General features: G+C 45.1%; 1 long non-coding RNA gene and 1 pseudogene across 1 annotated transcript in view; both read right to left on the minus strand.

Annotated features, from left to right (window-relative positions):
* The window catches only part of LOC105085447 (uncharacterized), a 189,698-nt gene that overhangs the window by 127,145 nt on the left and 40,824 nt on the right, over nucleotides 1–21,729 (minus strand). The gene's annotated exons all lie outside the window — the stretch shown is intronic.
* On the minus strand, nucleotides 212–1,557 carry LOC105085469 (hepatitis A virus cellular receptor 2 homolog; annotated as a pseudogene).

Here is a 21,729-nt window from a genome sequence, read left to right on the forward strand (position 1 = left end):
GCGGAATACTACTCAGCCACAAAAAAGAATAATGCCATTTGCAGCAACACTGAAGGACCCGGAGACTGTCATTCCAAGTGAAGCAATCCAGAAAGAGAAAGAAAAACACCACGTGATACCACCGCCCATATGTAGAACCCAAAAAAAGGACACAAATGAATTTATCTACAAAACAGAAACAGACTCACAGACACAGAGAACAAACCTATGGCTACCAGGGAGTAAAGGGGGTGGGAAGGGACAAACCGGGAATTCGAAACCTGCACCTCTTGGCGTCACAGCAGTATTCATATGGGTCCTCCATTTCATACACGTTCTCCTCAATGACATAAATGTTTTCTTCTGAGTGCATCCTCTCTGCGACTGTACTTGTTAACCCTAATGGGGGGCAGTTGGCCAAAGTGATCAAGCTTGAACTTTGTAACTTCTTTTTGCTACCAGAGTACCATCTGAGGATGGAAGCACCAGCCACAAGAATGAAAGCCAGGCCAGCAGACACCCCTGCTCCGAGGTAGAGGCTTGTTCTGGTGGTTGCACCCATGTCTTATAACTCACTAGCCAGTGCGGGTATTTCCTGTGGGAACACAGATACAACGGCAGCAAACGGCCAGAAATCCATCATCGTCTGCTCAGCCAGTCTCATGACTTGTGCATCAGACCATCTCTTTCACAATATCACAGGAACGCAGGGACTGTTTGATTTTTATCACGGAGGGCCTCCAGTGTCTGTGACTCTAAGCCGTGTCCCTTGGTGGTGAGCATCCTTGGAGAGCCTGTAGTGACATCATTCCATCAAGGAGTTGGTTTGATGGCCAACTCCAGGTTTTATTTTTGATCATTCATTGGGCCTGGGAATTGGATCCGGCAGCAATAGGTCCCACGATCGGCTAAAGTCACATTCTTTATGGTCAAGGTTACGTCTCCTTTGAGGCAATCTGTCTTTAGCAGTTATCTGCTGGATGTCCGAAATTTCAGGTTCCTTCCATCAGTGCTGAGCACCATATTGTAACATTCAAACACAGGGCAGGATCCCTTGCCCCAGCACACAGGCATGAGGTTCTCAGGGGTGGCTGGAGAGTAGGCGCAGGGCAGATCAGCATTCCATCCCACGTCAGCCACATACACCCCCTCCAGAGACCCTCAGCTTAGGGTTTTTACACTGGTAGCCACCTTCACCGCCACAGCTGAAATCTCCCACTAACTCTTAACCTGTGGGAAAAGGAACTGGATGCCTCACTCCTGGCCTTTAACTGTGCTCGCCCTTGTACCCATTAAGCTGCCTCCCACCTAGCCATTTGTCATCATCCTACATCCAACCAGTCTCTCAAACTATAGCTCCTCCGCTGGCAAGGAGTAGGCACAGCTGGAGATTGTGTCATGAAGGGCTCCTCCCACCATGTCCATGGTGAAGCTCTCCTTGCTGTCTCCCCCATCACCAAAGAACTTCTGAAACACAATGGAAATTGATATTGAATGTATCTGACCACATATTTCTACCATCCTGATAATCAGGGGCTCAATTATACTTCATTTGTTTCTCCCCACAGTACCCGGCATCTTGCAGGCACTCAATAAATATTTGTTGAATTAACTGAATGAAAAAAGTTCCCTCCACTTTTATGAATACTAGGTGTGATTATACACACACATGTAAGTATGTTTTCTAAGTGTGAATTTTTAATACTGCTGTATTCAAATGAAGCAAATTCAAAAGAGTATGACTGTTAAGAAGAGTCTTACTTATAATATCTTTTTCTGTTAATTAGGAAAGTGCCAGTAGTTTCAAATAAAATGGTGCTTGGGTCACCCATGCAATGGGTAAGGAACCTAGGTAAGGCAGAAAGCCCAAATGAGCCAGAATGTTGCTGCAGGAAGGTAGCTTTTAACCTCCATCACAACTGCTGACATGGTAGGAGCAGAGAAGGGATTTATAGGGATGATGGGAAATTCCATGGAGGAAAAGGTTTTGAGTTAAACTGGACAGATCTTTTCCAGGCAGCCCTCAGACCAGAAGATCTCCTTTTTCTTTTTCTTTTTCTTTTTGTTCTCTAAAGACTAAAAAGCTTTTCTCGGTACCACTGAAAAGCTTTTTTCAGTTAGAAGAGACTTGAAAATCACCTTCTTACTCCCTGAGGGCATCAAAGTCCCAACTCCCAAGGTACCACCACTATGAAAATTTACATGACGGCAATCAGCAATGCCCCTGTACTTACAAAATTTTGAAAAATTGTATTTTGAAAAATTGCAGCAGAAAGATGGCGAGCCCTTGAAGCATATTCACTTTGTAGCAAGGAGCACAGATAGTGATTAAGAGCTTGGAGCCAGGCTGCCTGGGCTGGCGTCTGGATCATCCACTGACCAGCTCTAATTTTTGGCAAGTAATCTAGCCTCATCAGGTTCCAGCTCCTCCTCTGTAAAATGGGGATGGTTACACCTTATAAGTTTGCTTTGAGAGTTAAATAGGTTAATATTGAGCAATAAGTGAATTGACACCATCAAGGTCTTAGAAGCACGCTTGGCACACGCTAAGCGCTGTTGTGAAAGAGCAGCGACGTCCAACACGGAAGCGACAGGCATGAGTCAGAAAAAGACGCAAAACAAAGATGCGGTTTTCATGTCATCGTCTTTTGTGAGGTGACTGTTCAGGTCTTTTGCGAGGTGTCTGTTCAGGTCTTTTGCTCATTTTCATTGGGTGGTTTGTCTTTTTATTATTTATTTGTAAGAGTTCTTTATATATTCTAAGTGTAAATCCTTTGTCAGATATGTGTGCTTGAAATAAACACATTAGAAGACGCCCACTATCACTGGCCATTAGGAAAAAGCAAATTAGAACCCCAGTGACACTAACCCATGAGAACGGCTAAGACTGAAAAGACAGGTGACACCAAGCGTTGGGGAGGGTGTCCCCCAACTACAACTCTCAGTGTGATGCTGGCGGGAGTGCAAAATGATGTGACCATTTTGGAAAACATTTTGGAAGTTTCTCATACTGTTAAACATTGACCTGCCATATGACTGGGTTATTTACTCAAGAGAAATGAAAACATGTTTATACAAAGACCTGTATGAGAATGTTCGCAGCTGCTTTGTTCAGAACAGCCAAACATTGGAAACAACCCAAATGTCCATCAGCAGGAGAATGGATAACACCCCGTGGTACACTGATATATAATGCAACTGATTTGCACAGTAAGAAGGATGAATCTATGGACATGATGTTGAGCAGAAGATGCCAGTTACAAAAGAGTACACACTGTGTGCTTTCATTTATAAAAAGTTCAAGTACAGGAAAAATACTCAGGTGAAGAGCCAGCACAACGAGAGATGGCTTTTCGAACTGCCTCGTGTGTCCTCGCTCTCAGCAAGCACGAGTGTCTGTCCAAACAGTCTCTAAGTGGGTAAACAGCCATTATCTCTCATTCACAGATAAGTGCATGGTCCAAGGCAGCAGTTAACTCATCGCTCATTTTCCACATTTCACCAATGGGAATTTATTTCTCCTATATTCCCAATGTCATGACAATTATCCATCACAGTTCAGGTAGGATTAGATATTGTGGCCAGATCCATCTTGGTGCCAATTTTGAAAAACAACAATGCTTTTTCAGACAGGCTCACATTTTGGAATTGCAGATATGGGGTCTCAGGCTTGTACTAAAGAACTGCATTGTGAGCTCTCGCCTCCCTCTCCCCACCCAAGCAAACTGTTTCTTTATGCAGAGGGAATCACAAACTCCTCCTCAATCCAGGAATAGCAATCCAGAAATTCCTCAAAGTTTCCAGAGTGTGGATGCCACACTACAGCAGGGAGGCAGCTCCTTTTTTATTTTCCAGTGGGAATCAGGGCGGGGAGATACATGTGTTCTCAGATTGTCATCCTAGCAGAAAGTCCTGCTTATGGCATATGATGCTGGGTGGGAGGGGCCGAGAGCCATGCACTTCTGAGAAGGTGTCCTGCTTTGCTAACCAAGATCTCTTAGTCCTTTCATACTGCAGTGTCTGCCAGCACGCATATCTGTGTTTGCTGTTTCATGCTTCTTGGCCCCATTTCAGACATACACTCTTGTCAGCATGCCCTCCCTCTGCAGTCGTCGTTGGGTCCTTTACCGCAGAGCTGGCATCACTGATGTGTCAGACACATTCCTCCATTCATTGATCCAACCAGTTACTCATAGACCCAAGTTCAAGCACTTGCTTGGGCAGTCTGGAAATCACACACGCTTCTCCCGGATTTAGGGGACAGAACGCTCTGGTGCACCATTGTGTCCATCAGATTGGAAATGACTCATTCAACCGTAACGGCAAAATCATCCAAGAATTTTCAATAGGGGAAACATAAGCTTAGGAAATATTTTCTTCCTTTCTCAACATAAAAACTAACCTCTGAGTATGCACGGGTATGTCACAACAGAAATGACAGTTTGAGGCACACCTGGACTCAATGAGTTGTGGGAGGTTTAATTCTTTGTAGGTCCGTGTTAAAGACTTGACCAGGAAACAGGTTGGAATGAACTCCGATCTGTACACGACTCTCTAACCCAAATCTCACCCTGTCATGAAAATCAATAGATCATCAAGGGGAAGATCTTTGATCTTTATTTCCAGATGCCACATCACTTGGAACCCAAATTCTAGACGAGTGATTTGGGACCAGAACCCAGGAGAGCAGGGGCTTTGAAGTCAGGCAGCCCTGGCTTCAGCAGCTCTGGGTCTAGCTTTGGAAATTGATTTCACCTCCATCCCCTGACTGTTCGCGACTGCAGTGTGTCTCTTATCACCTGCCACCTGGGTTTGTGAGAGAGCATCCTTGAACGCGCCGACCCCTACATTTGACTATAGAGAAGACACTCGGAAGAGGTTGCCATCATCACTGTCAGAAGTGAAAACTTTTCACCCAAGGCCACTGCCTTTGTCAAAGACCAAGAGAAATGGCAGCTACTGTGTTCTTCGGACTGCTTTATTGTCTATAAAAGTAGGCTAGAAACCTGGCTTCCACAGTGATGATGCCAGTCAGCCACCAACCTGCTGGAGGTGCTCCTTCGCCACAGGGGTCGGCCAGCGGAGCTGCCCAGACCAGCTGCTCAGCCAGCCCGATGGAGGGGAGCATGGGCTAGAGACGGTCACTCAGAGAGAGCCTCAGGTGAAGGACTCTCCCTCCTTGTACGTGACGCTAAGCTAGGAGCTTGGAACGCAACTCAGAGAGAGTCCCTGTCTTCAAAACAGCTAGCAAAGACAATGGAACGAGGCGGCCAACGCCTCCGACCATAAGAGAAGAGCAAAACAAGAGCCTTGGGCGCACTCAGTTCAGCACAGGAGCTGAGCCCTGAAGATGGGCAAACTTTGAAGGAGGGTAACTGGAGCAGAGAACATTGCAGGCTGAGACAGGAGGCCACCCCTCCAGTTGCTTCCTGTCACTGGCAGAATTATGAAGAAAAGAGAGAGAAAGCTGACCAAACAAGACCAGCGGGGTCAGGCCGGCCTCTGAGGCCAGGTGTGACTGCGTGCGGGTGCGCTGCGTGGGTGCGGGGGCGGGTGTGCGGGCATTTCTGTGCCCTGTTCCCTCTACGGAGCTTCAGCTTTGCTTTCCACGGGTCTCCTTACAGTAAAACTGTAGGGACACATTCAAAAGGAATTTTTTCCTACCCGCTGAAGGCTGAAAGGAGAATAGATGAAAATGCATTAAAACGATGATTCACCATCAGCAATTTTTATGAAATCAGTTTCTGTAAGTTGAAACACAGAATCTTAATATGCTGCCTCTTAAGCCACCGACTTAGTGAACAGACCTCAGATAATCTCCTCCACCGCCACTGGCAGAGTCTCCAGGAGAGGTCATTCCAGAAAGTTCCCCCAAGCTGGAACATCTGTGGCTCGCAGATATTTCATTCCTGGCTCAGCCTTCCTGTCTGGGCCAACCACTATGATTAGAAATGCGTCCAAAGCAAACCTCAGACAACTGAACCTCCCTCAGCAACGTGGGGGGCACTTGGTGTTAGAGGGTGGTCACCCCGAGTCGTTGCAGACGTTGCCCCAGGTGCTTAGCAGCTGGCTGGAATGGCTCAGGAAATTCTATCCCTCCAGCTCCCAACATGCTGAGAAGTAACCCAGGGACGCCAACAGTCCTGTCCCACCTGTGGAAATTAATGGTGCCAGCTCAGCATATTGGCAGCAAAAAGAAATTTACACAGCAAACAAACCTGCTGCAAAATTGAAAATATTTGTTTAACAAAAGCACATTGATTAAAGTCACTCCAAGATCAAATTACTCTCCCAGCCAGGGCAGTTTCACCCCAGAGGGCAGCAGACTTCTATCGGCAGCGTATTGATGAAAAGTTCAAGTTATGTCTAGATGTACCATAGTGGGGGTGTTAATCTCAGAAGTGGCTCATAATTTTTTTCTCCTACACCCGAGTCTTCATTTGGAAGAGCTTAATTCCAATACAAACAGTAATCAGGAAATAAAATCACTGATGTATGTCTTTCCAATATCCGTCTTGGGTAAGAACTTTTCATTTCTATGGTCAATTAAAGCCCATCTTAAATAAAAAGTTGAACTCATTTCAAAGAGACTTTCAGGGTTACTTGGTGTCTCAAATCCGCCACAATTTCAAAGGAAAATACAGTGCGGAGCCAAAGCCACTTCTTAACTACACAGGCATGCAAAGAACCAAAGAAATATATTTAACGTGAGAGTCGGAACAATTGCAGGAAGGGTCCCTCCCCTGGTACCTGAAGATGAGGGCATCTGAGGGCTGGGCCAAAGTCAGCAGGCTGCTTAGGGAAGTTCTTCTGCTGTTTGAGGAGTCTGGCTAAGGTCTCTCTGGGCCCCTGCAGCTACCCAGCTAAGAGACTGATTTCTCATAGCCACCCTGAAAATGACCAACGTTCAATTTGCCAAAGTATTTTAAACAATCCAAGAAGGGGCAGCCTTCATTTCGGACACATCAGTCTCCTAAGGTCAGCAGTGGTGAAACAAGACTATCTCAAACTCTGGCTCGGGGTTGGTGGGGGGGAGTGCTTCTCTTGTGGCCCTTTTAGAGATGACAGAATCCAAGCCACATGCTGGAAAAGAAGGGTGAGCCTTCCCACCCCGTGTGCCCAAACATGCAGTTGCCTCAAGACCTGAAGGTGGAAGGGTAGCAAGAGTCGGGTAACAAGGCACACGGGGGCCAGCCGACTGCATGCACCCACATCTCCGAGGATCTGCTGCCCTGCCTCCACCCAGCAGGAGGCTGCCAGTCACTCCCACACGGGGCAGATGCACAACAGAACAAATTCTAAGCTGAGGACTGCAATCGCCCTCCCTTCTTCATTCCCAAGTAGGACACCCCCAGGCTGCAGGAGCATGGAGCTCTCTCCCGACTCGGGCCACCCATCTCCAGCTTAGGATGGTCTACACTTTCAGATTGGACACCCAAGTTACAAAGACAGTGAAAGCTCCAAGAAGCTCCCCTCGTGGGCAACGGACTAGCTCCCTACACCTTCTCAGGGATCAGAGACTCGAAGCTTCCCACCCGGCCTCCTTCCTCCAAAGAAGGTATGGAACCCGCCCCACATACAAGCGCATGCGCACACGAGAACAGGCGGCACTTCAGTGGGATTTGCAAAGGTTGTTGCTTACATTAGCTCATCAGGAACACAAGGTGGGGAGGGAATGGGAAGGATGGGATGGAGGAGATCGAAGGTGGGGGGCTCAGGAGAGAGGGGACACCAGAGGACGTCAAGGGAGGGAAGCCACCCTGTTGGAGCGCCTAGGTTCTAGGTACTGTCCTGGGTGTGTGTGTGTGTGTTTTTTTGTTGTTTTTTTTTTTCTTGCTTTCCACATTTAACCCTCACGTTACTCCTCCGTGAGAAGCCAGGGTTCCAACCCTGGCTGAACATTCAAGTCACCTAAAGATCTTTTCAATAATGCAGGTGCTGAGCACCGACAGCATCCTTTGAATCAAAATCTCTAGGAGTGGGGGCCGTGCACTCAGGGTTTCTTAAAGCATCGCAGGAAATTCCCACTGTGCGGCCAAGATTGAGGATTACCCCGCCAAGGAACCGCTAAGCTCCTTTTCCGCTCTTGTAACAGGAACTATCTCGCACCGATTCAAGGAAGAGCAGTCAGCGCAGGGCGCCGGGAGGTGACCCCCACAGGGCCAGCCTCCCCTCCTCCTGCCATCTGCAGCTCTTCCCCAGGCTCTAGACCTGCCGAGATTGTGATAAAGTGTCACCCAGGGGAATCTGGGATTTTTGCTTTGCGCGATTCAATAAAGGACGGGATAGGAGTTAAATTTTGCTTTCTTAAACTTCTTCAATTCCTAAGACCGTTTCAGTCTTGAAAATATAGGATCACATATCTTAGAAGATTTACAGCTTTTCAGATGAGAAGTTTTTCTTTGTCTTTTTCACCCAGATGTGGAGCCAGGAGAGGAGCCCACACCAGGTTTGATGCTGACATGAGGTGAGCAGCCAGATGTCACTTTGAAGCATAAATTTTTTGGCTTGGGAGAAAATGCATGCTCTAGTTCCTGATCATTGATTTTTGCAAGGTCCCAATTTAAGTAGCAATTGCCCCCGTTACCCGGGTTATTTCGTATCTTATACGAGCACTTAGATAGAAAATTCAATATTCCTTATGCTGACCAGGAAATGACAGGAAGAATTGCAGTTTAAATTTGGGATCATTTCTCTACTCTTTTTTCTTTTTAATATCATTCTAAGAGGCCCTGGTTACAAACAGACCAGGGTAGTTAAAAAAAAAATGTTAATATAAGGATAGGGGGTTAAGAGGTACAAACTATTATGAATAAAATAAGCTACAAGGATGTATTGTACAACACAGGGAATATAGCCAATATTTTATAATAACTATAAATGGAGTATATAACCTTTAAAATTGTGAATTACTACATTGTACACCTGTAACATATAATATTGTACATCAATAAAAAAATAGTAATAATGTTAACAATGTCTTCTTTTTGCCTTTTTTTACCCTAAGAAAAGGTTCAGCTTGTCCCCCCAGCACGCAATCAACCCTGATCACAGTGCCACCTGAGCCCAGGAGTTGGCCAAGTTGGAAGATTCTCGTTTACACCCGAGGACATGGGAGCCTGAGGTGGGCTCAGCTGCTGACGATGGAACTGGGGCAAGCAGCTTGGCTCCTCGGCCCCCAAACAAGAGAGAGAAAGGGCAGTGGAACTGGATCAGGATTCCTCACCTTCAAATCCCAGCTCCGATGCATGCTCCACATGTAAGACTTTAAGAAGAGCCATGTGGTTCCCTCTGCGGGCCACAGTTTTCTCCTTTGTAAAAAGAACAGTTTGGGAGAGAAACTTTCAAGTGCCTTTTCCAGCTGGAAGATCCCATGGCAGGATGACCCAGGGTCCAAAGAGAAGTCAAGGCACAGGCGTTAAGGTCAGGCTGAACTGGACTTGATGCCCAGCTCGGCCACGTAGCAGCGAAATGACTCTGACCATCATTTCCATCCTCTCTGAATCTCAACTGTAAAATTTAAAACAGAAGGCAGCTGCCATCTCACAACATTGTGGCCACTAACGAGTTAAAGTGCAGGAAATGCCCAGAAGGGCACCTGGCCAGTTGAGTGGCTTGGCACAGAGCTCTGCTCTTTTCAGCCCCTTGTTGGGAGCTGGGTCCAGCCCACCATCCTGCAAACGTAGCCCAGCACGTGACTTTGTAATGGGGGTGCACGGCACCTACTGCTGTTCTCAGCCTTTGGGACCTCCGCCAAGCCTGAAGCTATGACTGTAAAAGGAGGAGTTGAATTTAATATCCTGTTATGGAGATTCTGAAAGAGTTTGACTTGTGACAAATGGGACCAGATCGACTCCTGCTGAACCTGCTCATCTCTATTTCCTCTGTGTGTATGTGTGTTTTGCTCAGTCGGAACAGTGATTATTTATCAGCTGAGGTGACCAAACATATTGAATCGTAGAATTACACCTGAGGTGCTTTGAGGCTGCATCAGTAGAGGAGCAAGAAAGGGCAGAGGCCCAGGCTTGGGAGGACTTGACAGACAAGGATTAGAATTTTGTCTTTAAGTAACCCAGCTGTAGAATTTATATTATTTAACTTCTCTGAGCCTCAGTTTCCCTATTTATAAAATAAGAGCAATGATGCCTCCATGCAGGGATGTGTGTAACACCTGCCAATATCCATAGCAGAGGGCTGATGTTGGTATCAGGTAAGTAACCTGCCCAGTTGTTCTTCAGAAATAACTTGGTTGTGCTTGGCCCCTTGATCTTCCTTAGAAACTGTAGAACCAGTTTGTGATAGTCCATAGAAAAGTCCAATGAGAATTTTTATTGATCAGTTTGGGGAATATTAACTTCTTTATGATAGTCAATCAATCTATCCATAAACATGGTATGTCTTCTCATTTATTTAGGGCTATTTTAAAGACCTAAATGAAGTTTTTTAAATATTTTGTCTATAAAGTCCTTAGATACCCATTTTTAGATTTATCTCCCAGGTACCAAACTTATACTTGTTTGTTTTTAAAGATATCACATATTCTAATGGCTGCATAGAAATGCAATTTTTATTTTGTGTGTTCATTTTATATCCACAGAAACCATTAATAATTTCAAGAATTTGCCTGTAGATTATTTAGGTTTTCTGTACAGATATGTGTGTTCAAATAATGACATTCCTTCTACTTCATTTTCACTCTGTTGCTTTGTTGAGGAGTGCAGTACAAAGTTTAAAAGATGCAACTAGAGCAGGTATCCATATCTTATTTCTTATTTTAAAGTGTTTCTAATAGTTTATCATTATTTGGGAATTGCTTTTATCAGATTTTAAAACTTCTCTTCGTTTGCTAGGAATATGAATGAATAAATGCTAAATTTGATTGAGTAACTTGCTACATCTGTTGCAATGAGCTTATACTTTTTCTCCTTTGATCTGTGTAATATAATGAATAACATTAATCAATTTCCAGTTTGAATACATCTTACATTCTAGGTTTATCCTGGTAAAACCTTTTTACCCTAAAGCACATTTTCTGTGACATCAACATAGTTCCATGAACGAGCACTCACGGACTATTTCCTAATAAATTTTTCCTATCCATATGTTTTCAAACATTCTGTATGCTAATGTTTCGGGTAAAGAGCAGGTAATTGGGTTTAATTTATTTTTAATACATTCTGACAATCTCTGTCTCAACCAGCAAGTTTACATTATATATAAATACATATTATATATAGTATATAAACATAGTTAATGCTGATATATTTGAATTTATTTTACTCTTGTGCTTCCCATAAGCTGGTTTTTTCCCTATATGTTCTTTTTTTCTCCTTGCTTGCCTTTAATATTGATTGTAATTTGTCTTATTCCATTTTCTCCCTGTACTTGTATAGAATTTATATGTACTATTTTATCTCTCTTGTTGTCTGAGAAATTTTATTTCTGGAAGTTCTTTGAGACCTGAGCAAAGAGTTTTTTTCTTCAAAGAGAATTTACATAAGCCAGATGGCGGAAGGCCCTACCAAGTCATCACCGCTTTAAACTCAGTGAATTCCCTGCTTAGGATCTCTTAGAAATTTCAGGTATTGTGAGTTCTTGTACTTTGAATAGATCTTTTTTATCTGTGTGTGATTCTGTAGCATTAGTCGTTGGTCATTTGAGAAATACTAGTTCACAGAGTTGTACAGATTTTTCAAATGTTGACATATTTCATTATATGGTATCCAAAAAGTCACACTTGTTAACATCCCTACCAGTCCCATCAGAAAGTCTTTCAGTATTGAGAAGCTATCAAACTCAAGGCGGGAGGGTACAGCTCAAGTGGGAGACCACATGCCTAGCGTGCACAAAGTCCTGGGTTCAGTCCCCAGTACCTCGTCTAAAGATAAATAAAACTAATTACCTACCCCCCTGCCAAAATAGAATAATTAAATAATATAATAATAAATAAAATTTTAAAAAAAGAAGCCATCAAGCTTGCAATAGTGGACATAAGTTTTCCAACATTTAAATCTTTGCTTGAAAGTTTGCCTGTTGTCCTTGCCAAAAGGTACAGTCTGCCAGTCCTTTCCTTTGAAGGGACAAACTCACCTTATTTTTGAGATGGCAAAGTGGGAGGTGCTGGGATGTGAGGTGGGTGCTTCACTTTCAGTCTCCAGATTCTACCCTGAAAAGCTACCAAGTCCAGCAGCCCGGACAGTGGGGCCACAGCTGTCAGAGCTGGAGGGCGCGAGTAATGCCCTGAGCCAGCCCCTGACTCACCGCGGAGAGCAAGCTCCACCCATCTGATGACCACGCCCCTGGGAGGTGTCTCCAGAGAGCGAGAACCCGGGGCTTTCAGCCCTCAGACCCCGGAGCCGCCTGCACTGACCACTCTCCAGCTGGGTGAACTCGGAGTCTCAATTGTCTCACCTGCAGAACGGAGATCATAGCAGCAACCTTCAACCTTCAACAAATAGCAGGTGCTCAATAAATTATTGAACACCTGTTATCTTCCAGGTGCTCACTGCTCCCAGCAGTGAACCAGCCCGGAGGAGATTGTGTTCTGGGGGTGAGCATACGCGGGGACCCTGCGGTGAAGACCAGGGGTGGAAAAGGAGCCAACAAAAGCCAACGCGGTTCACGGGGGCGAGCTCTTACTCCTGAAGGGACTCGGGGCATCACCTAATCTGGCTCCCATCTCTCTGATAACTTTCCATCCCCAGGACCCCAGATAATCACCAAATGACAATCACACTGATATGATACCTGTCATTTCAGTTAACTCGTACAAAATTGTTGTAGCTAAATAAAGTATTAAAAATTTTCCTGCACATTCCACCGTGAGTACCCCTGGGGTCTGAGCATCACAGATGATTCCTGAAATCTTCATCCTTCAATATAGCAGAGACAGACTAAAGTTTGAGGAATTTTAAACAACACCATCTCTCTCATTCTCACACACACACACACACACACACACACACACACACACACTATGCCATCATTAAGTCCCCATTCTTTTAGAGTCTTCAGGGAATTTTGGTCTCCAAGGAGTACCTTATAAAATGCAAATAACCCAGGAGGAGGTCACACCAGAAAGCCATCAAGAGTTTGCCCTGGAGTTAACAATTAACTCTTAAGCAGTTCTTAACTCTAGAACTTGAGAGCGCTCCCCAGAACTCAACTCCCAATTCTCTCACTCAGCAAATGGGGCCCCCAAACAAATAAGGATACTCAGGCCCAAAGAGGGTAAGAGTCTTCCCCAGATCATGCAGCCCATCAGCAGGACAGTCCTCACTGGAGGAGCTGGTCCCCGACTCTCCCTCCAGACCTCCAAAGGCTGCCTCATGCTCCTTTGGGCAGAATCAAAGGTTTCCAAAGCAGCAGGAGTGTGGTATCAGTCCAGACGGGCTCCCCTCCGGGCTGCAGACCCCCCGCACCATGGCCCTGCAGCTCGGAGAGCTGTTCTAGAATCTGCCAAAAGTCCGCTCACTGCTGGTTCCCCAGAGTTCATGCCCCAGCCTCCACCCTGGCTGCTGCCTCCGTGCCCAGCCCCTCAGCCTGGTTCTCCCGGGGCTTCCCACCTACTCCGCTCAGAGGGCGCCTCCCTGTTCTCCTTTGCCTGAGCTGTGCAGACACACTGGGCTCAGCCCCAGACCTTCTGCTCAGGCCCAACTTCAGAGGTCTTTTTGTGTCCAGAAAGAGGAATTCAACAACTATTTGATAAATGCACCCCACATAGCACATAAGACATGTCCAATCGGGTGATATAATAGAGGAAAGAAAAGCCATCTAGAAAACAAGGAAGGGGCGTAATGAGTGTTCTCAAGGCCAACCTGATCTAGGCCCTGTCTGCAGACACCTCCTTATGAGGCCTCTGTAGCCCAAAACCACCTGGTGCCACATCCTGCTCCTCTGAGTCCCTCACGGTGGCTTTGGGGAGGACATGGAGGGCCAGCTCCAGCAGCTGGAAGCGCACAGGAGTCACCCTGCAGACCAGGCCTTCTGTGGCCACTGGAAACCCATCAGTTCAGATTTCAGCCATTCAGCATCCCAATAATTCCCTCACTTTGATACTTGGGTCCTGTATTTTTAATTTAAATGCTCACTTCAACAAAACTGATGTGCGTGGACAGTAAACATTGATGTGTTCATAAGAGCGTAGACCAAGACTCCATTCTTCAGATGAACTAGCATTCACTTATTACAGCCACCAGCCTGGCCCCTTCCACAAGTTATTTCCTCGAATCTTCACCGCCCCTACCTTGCAAATGTGCGTACCCAATGGAACACATCAATGGGCAGGTGAGCCCACCAGCTCAAGCATCACTAACACGCACAAAATTAATGCAACATAATAAATGGCAGTCCCTTCCTACCATGGTTAAGACTGGGAGAGACCACTGAGATCATCTAATCCAAGTCATTTTTTCAGTTGTGGTAGCTGCAGCCTTTGAGAAGGCATGGTGTGTCTGGGATCACAGCAGAGCGGGGACCAGAGCTGCCCTCCCATCATGCCCGGACTGCTTTCCTCAACAGCCGGGACTCTCCAGCTCTGTCCCACTTGGGCAAAGTTGATGCATTATGTCAGATTCCTGGAGTGCTCAACACACCATTAAGGCCACTGTTGTTAATTTGGGAGGGAGGAAGGGACATATCATAGACTCATTTAAGGGTCACATGAGCGGTATGGGTCTTCTTAACAGAGAAATACATATGTACATTTTCAAAGTTTCATATGCAATTTCACAGGGTCCCCAGTGTCCCCTTCCCATGCCAAGCAGTCCCTGGATTCCCCTCAGTTCCTCATTCATGAATCCCAGGGTCAGAATATTCACAGGCAGTTCTTCCAATTGGCTTGCATTAACGCATCAGGGACCAGGAGGTACCCTCCACCACTGCCTTCAGTCTCATACATCCCACCCTTTCCCCAATTCAGTTTCCCCCCACCTCCACTAGCCATCATAATTCCCAAATCTCCACCAGCCATTTAGAAACTCCTTGCCTACCGTATGAGAAAATCTGGAAATGATTAAATAGTGGCAGGGAAATCACAAGCACACCACTTTGTTGTTTGGTTCAGCTCACTCTCTTCCCTGATACCAAAGCCTTGCTTCCGTTCTGTACTGAGTTAAGTAGTGTCCCCCAAGAATCATGTCCACCTGGAACTTCAGAATGTGACCGTCTTTAGAAATAGCCTTTGTAGATGTCATCAAGTTAAGATGAGGTCATATATTGGATTTAGGGTAAACTTAATCCAATGGTTGGTGTCCTTATAAGAGGGAAATCTGGACAGAGACCCGCACAGAGGGAAGACAATGTGAAAACACACACACACACACACACACACACACACACACACAAACATACACACACACAGAGGATGGCCATGTGAAGATAGAGGCAGAGATTAGGCTTATGCTGTCACAAGCCAAGGAACATCAAGGATTGCTAGCCATCACCAGAAGCTGGAAGAAGCAAGGAGAAATTCTTCCCTAGACCCTTCTAAGGGTTCATGGCCCTGCCAATACCTTCAGTCTGGATTTCTAGCCTACACAACTGTGTAAGAATAAATGTTTGTTGTATTAAGCTACCCAGTGAGTGGCAACTTGTTATGGCAGCCCCAAGGAAATGAATGCACATTTCTAACCTGTTTCTGCCCTCATCTGCCCACCTCCCATGTAACCACCATCTTTGGGGAAAGTTGGTGCTTTCCAAGGGGGATCCAGGCACAGCCCTACAGCTTCAGATAGAAATTTCCTTTTCTAAACCTAAGTAAGTAAATTAAATCTAAAGTTATTAACTCTAATAAGTAAGCTTGATACTAGTCATAGACCCTAGTCCCTGGAATTTAACCGAATGTCTCATTAACAGATCCCTTGCATTAATATCCTTCCTTTCGGTCCTAGTCTAGGATCCTTGAGTGGAGATGCATGGGGGTTTCAGGACCATTTCCAGGCATGACCTCATATATTTATGCTATATATAGAGAGAGAGCTCTCAGGTCATTGTCTTTTCATTGACCAGACTCATCCCCTCCCCTCTCTTCTTTGCCTGCTTCCTCCCCCTCCACCAGCCTCCGCCAACTCAAAACCTTCATCTGATTCTTCTTGTTCCCCTAGTTCTATTTTCCCAATCAATCAGTCCTGATTCATTATAAAAATTTTCATCTGTAGAACCCATTTTTCCTTATTTAGCTTTTACCTACTTTTTGACTTACAGGAATCGGGGGCACAGATGCCAAACACACGCATATTCTGGGGGAAGAGAATGATTTATCACATAAGTTTGCCACTCAAGTAGTTCAAGCAAAGGTGGGATGAACCTTTATCTAGGAGGCTGACCCAAAGAATTATAGGGAGCATCAGCTGCTCCCTGGTACCCTTTCCCCAAAGCAGAGCTCCCTCAGTTAGGATGGGTTAGTCCCAGTCATGGGTCTATGAATGGGCCCTGATTGGTCTAAACTATGATTCATAGATCAGCATAACCGCAGCCCTCGGACACAATACTTAGATCAGAAATGGGCATGTGACCTAAGTTTGTCCAGTCACAGTAAAGTCCTATGGTTAAAAGAAAGAAATAACCCTCTCTTCTGCTGGACATTAACAAGAAAGCATGCATTTCCCCCTCTGTTCTTGGCAACTGTCTTAAGACTATGTGGGAACTTAGCCTTAGGATATAGCTGATGTCAATGGAAGGTAGACGGAAGAGAAGGAAAAACATTCAGTTGCTAGTCCTAAGCTTCTGGATCAAGCTTTGTTGGACATCAACCCTGCTCGTGGGCTTTCCAATTATGTAAAAACTCCTAATATCTTTTTAGCTAGTTTGATTTGGATTTTCTGCAGCTTATGGCCAAAAGCATCTTAAGTGATACAGAATTTCAAGAATCCGGAAGGGATTTTGGTTGATCTTGGGACATCTAAGAATGTCACAAATCTTGATATTCAAAAGATGTTTCTGGGGAGATGTGGCATCCGGGGTGACCAAATGCCTGAGTTCTAAAAAAATCTTTCTCGGTAACTCAGCGTGGCTCTCACTCCTAACAGTTCCTTTTGTGTGGACATTAAAGATCTCTAGCATCAGAGTTTCCCCAATTGTTGCTATTTACAACAGAACAAGTTGGAGATATTACCAATATATGAAATGTTTTGTTTTGTATCTTTCAGGTTTGGCTTACTCTGACCCGAAGGCATAGTGATACAAATGTGTAAGTTCCCCCGCCCCCCACCCACCTCACCCCAAGCCCCTCTTCCCCTCCCCCACGCCATTCATCCCCATGAGACTTCAAAGGGTTAAATGCTAGCAAAGTGGCTCTTAAGAACAGCTGGAAACAAAGAGCTGCCCCAGGGTAACAGCAGCCAATAAAAGGTCAGGAGGCTGAGGGAATCATTCTCCACGGGAATCACTTTCTAAGGGAAGCGGTAAAGTTATTTAAGTCACCAGGTGGGACACATAAAGGACCGGCTTTCTGGGCTCTCAAGATTTGGGGATCTGGGGTCACACATTTTGTGTGTCTCTGATTTACATAATGAACCCAAAACTTGGTAATATTAAATGACTTTTTAAATGTATGATGTTTTCTCTCTCTCTCTCTCTCTCTCTCTCTCTCTCTCTCTCTATATATATATATATATATATATGCGCACCATACTTGTTTTTATTTTGTAAAGTAGTGTCACCTCTTTGAGAATAAACATGGGAGGAGAATACAAAATGTTCATACCCTTTGACCCGGTAATCCCACCCTTGGGAAGGCAACCCCAAGTAATATATTCCACAGGGGAAAAAAGTTTTATGTGCAGAGATGTTCATGGCAACAGTATTTACGGTAGGAAAAAAGACTCTAATGGTTTAGCAAAAGGGGGTGAGTTTGTCAATTGTTGCGTATCAATGTGAGAGAATATCATGGGCCATTAAAAATGCAAAGTAACAGCAGGGGAAATGTCACCTTACAAAAAGCAGACATAAAACAAAATGCACAGGATGATTGTAACCGCCTTACTCTATCCTCGGTGTCTACGGACAGGGAAGTGTGGCAATAATGAAAAAATTTTAACTGAGGCAGTAGAATCATGAGACACCCTCTTCTGTTTTTCAATTTTGTTTAATGTTAATTTCTTTATTCTGACTAAAAATGCAATTTTGTTGGAGAAATGAAAGTGTTCATAAATTATGGTGATGGGTTAGTGCACCTCCGTGAATGTACTAAAAACCATTGAATCGTACACCGTTAATGGGAGAATCGTATGGTGTATGAATTATATCTCAATATACCTGTTATCAAACATGTGATTTTGTTTTTAAAAACGTGAGCCACTTTCAATGAAAAGAGGAAACGGTCTTTGTTTCCAACTTAAGTAAGAGTGTCATTCAACAGCTTGGACGGTACAAGGCTTTTTAATAAATTCTGAGGAGACAGGATCCTCCCTGGTCTCTCTGGAGATGGGACAGACACCTGCAGCAAACAACTTCTAATATCAGACAGATGGAATTCAAATCTCAAAATAACAATTTAATCATAGTATTGCTTTGAGGGGCTTACTTACCCCCTCCAAGCTTTTGTTTGTGTGTGTGTGTGTGTTGTTTGTTTGTTTCTATAAGATGCAGCCAATTCCACCTTCCTGATAAGGTTGCTATGAAAATTAAAATGCATTATGCATATAAACTATCTGAGATATAGAACATGCTTAGTAGCTGCTGTATTTTTATTTGAATATAATACAGAGATGCAACTGAATCAAGTTTTTAAACAACTCTGAGTTTTGTTCAGGGAGCGCCAGTGATGTCAAGTGGTGACTCCTTCCCGTGACAAGTCTAGGGAGTGATGTGCACACGTCTGTCTGTGACAACTGCATCTGTCTGCGCTACCCACTAAGGAGGCTGAGGTCTTTTCTAAGAGGCTGATCATTGGTCCCAGCCACTGGCCACTCGTCTCCAACAACCTGACCCAAGAGCAGCCATGTTTATCCATACGGCCCATCTCAGATCATTGGAGCCTGGAAAGGAGAGAGAAAAATCTTTATCCACAGGCTCCTAAGATAATGGCTCCATTTTGGAAGAGGAAACAACTAAACCAGTTTCCAACAGCCATCTAAACTCCAATTGGAGATTTTCACTCACAGGAAAACTAACTTCCTCCTAATGTGAAATTTCTGCAGCATAAAGGTAAAGCTTATGGCCCTGAGGTTGAATATTGTCTCTAGCCACTTACAGCCTTCTGTCAAGTCTCAGATACTCAGTATAGCTGGGACACAGTTTCCCTCATTAACTATCCAAATCATACTGTACAGAAGATTAAATGAGACAAAACGTAAACTTTCTCTGGCACATGGTAGATGCCCAGTAAGTGGTAACATTACCCCTCTTCCCCGTTACACTTACTTTGATGGGCTCCTCTTTTGCTGAGACAGCCTCATTCGTCTTCTTCCTCATTCTTTCTCCTGCTCCCCGGCCCCATTCCCACCCTCTGATTTCTTCTCCTTCCCACACCACCAAGTCCCAGAACGTAAGCCTCCGAACATCAGTCAGCACCCATCGGCCCAAGGCATATGGCCCCGCACAGTCTCCCCATGATCTCACCCAGTTGGACTGTTATTTTCCTAGACTGGTATTAAGAAGCATAAGCCAGGACTGTTACATACACTGTCACGCCAGGGATTCTCAGGCCTGCAGTGCAGATGGAGCGTTCCTAGAATTTTATGGTACAACACATGGGCCTCCACCCTCCTCTCCAGACCCCACGTGCTCCAGGGCCCAGAAGAAAGCTTCGGAGGCCCCCTGGCTCCCTGCTGCCCTCTCTCAGCCTTGTCTGCCAACCAAGTATCCCCTGCCCTCCTCGCGGTCAGCAACAGCAGCCACTGCTTGAGAAGGAGGGGGGCGGAGATTGCCAGGGGAAACAGGGAACCACGCGGAGGTCCAGCACATCCTATCTGGTTGAATAACCTGGTCCTGCCAAGCAACCCCGCTTCTCTACGGCCGGGAACTATGAGCATCCCCTGCAGGGGGGTGAGGAGGGTAAGCCTTCTATCCACCAATGTCCCACTGAGGGAAAAAGCAAGGATTTCACAGCTGTTGGACATGTAATAGAACAGCCAAAACTGTAATAAAGTATCTGTGTAAATTATAAATATGAGCCACGGTTTTATTGTTCTGTAATTCCCAAAAGTAGAAGAGAAAAGCAAAGCAAAGTTGTAAGAGCTTCGGTCTAACACAGGAGAGGATGGCCGATTGAGCATCACTGGGCCTCCGTCATCTCCAGTCCCCCCACCCACCCAACCCCTGCGCGGAATTGCACTGCTTTTCTTCCTTTATTACAAGTATTTCTGACTCTCCAGTCGCTCTATAATTTGCTGTCATCTGTTGCGGTTTCTTTCTTGGTAACTGCAATTACTTGAAAACAAAGTCAGTGTGAAAGTCTTTCTTCTTCCGGCCTGGCAACCGCCCCGGCTTTGCATCTCACATGCCCCATCTTGCCGCTTCTCCCGCCTTGCCCCTTTGCTTCTCCCTCTCCTCTATCTGCCTCACCCCTCACCTGGTTGGGAATGGCCCTGGAAGAAAAGGAACAGGGTCCCCAGTGTCTGTACATGAGGAGCAACCCTGTGCCCTCACACGCAATAAATGGGTTTAACCCTGACTTCTAGCTGGGCACTTGGTAGCCCAGAATGAAGACTACATTTGCCAGGCTTCCTTGTAGCTGGGAATGGCCACGGGACTAAGTGCAGACAAGTGTTACCCAGAATAATGCCTAGAACTTCTAGGCTGTGTACTTAAAAAGCAGAGCAGAACCTCCACTTCCCACTTCCCCCTTCCTGCTGGCAGAAGTGCTGATGTGATGACTGGATCTGGAGCAGCTGTTTTAGACCACGAGGAGGAAGCCACTGGTTAAGAATAATACAGCAAGAATGTAGAAGGAGGCTGAAACCATGGAGATTACGGAGCCAACATTCCCCCTGGGACCCAGATGGAATGTGACAGCAAAATAACCTTCTATGTTGTTTAACCTTCTACAATGTGGGGGACATTTTGTTACAGTGGTGGAATTCTCATATCTCTATTTGCATGTTTCTCTATACATATAGATATGTGCATACGTACATTCACACGCACACACTCACAGTCATGCAGAAAGAGGACTTGGAAAGATATATACCAAAATGTTAGCCTAATTAATCCTGGAGGAAGGGATTCTGGTGATTTTTTTTTCTTCCTCTTGACACTTTGCTGAATGCTGAATTTTTTGTTTCAGCATGTACTATTTCAAACTCAACAAAAATAAAGAAAAATCTGATAGATCGATAGATAGATTGATAGATTGATTAATTCAAAGCCAAGGCAGCAAACATGTTAACCATCCTTCCAAACACTGGGGAGGAACTGGGCCCCAGATGGACCACACAGATCCCTCTCAACTCTTTGCCCTCTCTCTCACTCAGAGCGCAAGGCAGAGAGCAACTTCAAAAATATTAAAAAGGACTCGCTCCCAGTCTGAGGTTCCAAGGACTCAGAGCAACTCAAAGAAAGAGAAGATGAATGTTCACAACTACATTCAGTGTTCTGAAAATGCAAATAAAATCCATGCATTGACCCATAGGAGGACTACGTAGATTGACTGAACTGTCGTATTTCTCTGCTGCGGCTCAACTCGGTGTTGACCCCGTCTGGGATAACAGGCAATCTCATACAGATCAGAGCCCTAGAGAGTACAAATATATCTCCTATTCAAATGAAAAGTGAGGAAAATAATGACTATTTAGCAAAACAGCATGTTTA

Source organism: Camelus dromedarius, chromosome 29, assembly GCF_036321535.1.
Source record: "Camelus dromedarius isolate mCamDro1 chromosome 29, mCamDro1.pat, whole genome shotgun sequence".
Lineage (NCBI taxonomy): Eukaryota > Metazoa > Chordata > Mammalia > Artiodactyla > Camelidae > Camelus > Camelus dromedarius.